General features: G+C 31.4%; 1 non-coding gene across 1 annotated transcript; it reads left to right on the forward strand.

Annotated features, from left to right (window-relative positions):
• Positions 1 to 107, forward strand: LOC122238900. The gene has a single exon (XR_006218049.1). It is a non-coding gene; the product is annotated as a U6 spliceosomal RNA (small nuclear RNA).
• The last annotated feature ends 1,069 nt before the right edge of the window (positions 108 to 1,176 follow it).

The raw sequence follows: 1,176 nt of genomic DNA on the forward strand, positions 1-1,176 counted from the left end.
GTGCTTGCTTCGGCAGCACACATACCAAAATGAGAACGATGCAGAGAAGGTTAGCACGGCCCCTGCACAAGGGTAACACACAAATTCTTGAAGTGTTCCATATTAAAAAAAAAAGTCATATATGGGTTTTTGACTGTGTGAGGGTTGGCACTTTTAACTCCCACAAGTTTCAAGGGTCCACTGTATTATTATCTGTACTATTCCATATGTATGAAATAGTTCATAGTTAAAATTAAAATATTTATTTAAATGAAGGCAATACTCAAAATGTTAAGGTGTTTACCTATTCCTTATTTTGCCCCACTGCATAAGTTTGAGACTGTGGCTGTAATTTTAGATGGAGTCTTAAGTCTTAGTACTAAGAGAAGATATCTTGCTAATGATCATAAAAGAAGGGATTCTTAATCTTGGTTTCATTAGTGCTGTGCTCTAATTAACTAAGCTAACTGTCCACAGGTGACGACATTTATAAACAAATAAAAACCTTTGCTTGATGAGTTTGGACACTCATATGATTAAGATAAGGAACAGCTGTATTGCTTGTGGGACCAAGAACAACAAGATGCTGTTAACATTGCTAGTCAATCTGACATGAAAAATGTTACATAGTATAGAACATTTGGGCTATTAACATCTAACTATCAAATAAAATTTTAAGTTGCATTTTTTATTGAGAGGATAGTTAGCAGTGGTTTGTTTTAATTTAATTTTTATAAAACAACTATGTGTGTAGAGTTGAAAAAACAGTAACTTTGAAGATAATTTGAGGACTTTGAAAAGAAGAAAAGAATCTCTTTTCTGCATTTACAGATATTTCAAAAATCCCATTTCATTTGTGAGAGTTAGGTTTCTAAAAATCTCATGGCAAGACAATTTCTTAAAGTTTTATTTATTTTTTGGTTATGGGACTTAAGGACCTAAGAGAAATATAGGGAAGGAATAACAACATTTATAGAGTAGATACATCAAAGCTTATATATACATACGCATGTGTGCATATACTTATGCATATAAAATATGTATAATTTAAGTGATACTAAAATATAAAATGCAACAAGAAAGGTAATGATATTATTCATAGTTTTTTTTTTGAGTAATAGCAAATATTGAATTGGTTTCATTTATTTTTTATTGGAAAGGGAGGGATCTGGCTTCTCCTACTCAAACCATGGTTCT

Source organism: Panthera tigris, chromosome B2, assembly GCF_018350195.1.
Source record: "Panthera tigris isolate Pti1 chromosome B2, P.tigris_Pti1_mat1.1, whole genome shotgun sequence".
Taxonomy (NCBI): Eukaryota; Metazoa; Chordata; class Mammalia; order Carnivora; family Felidae; genus Panthera; species Panthera tigris.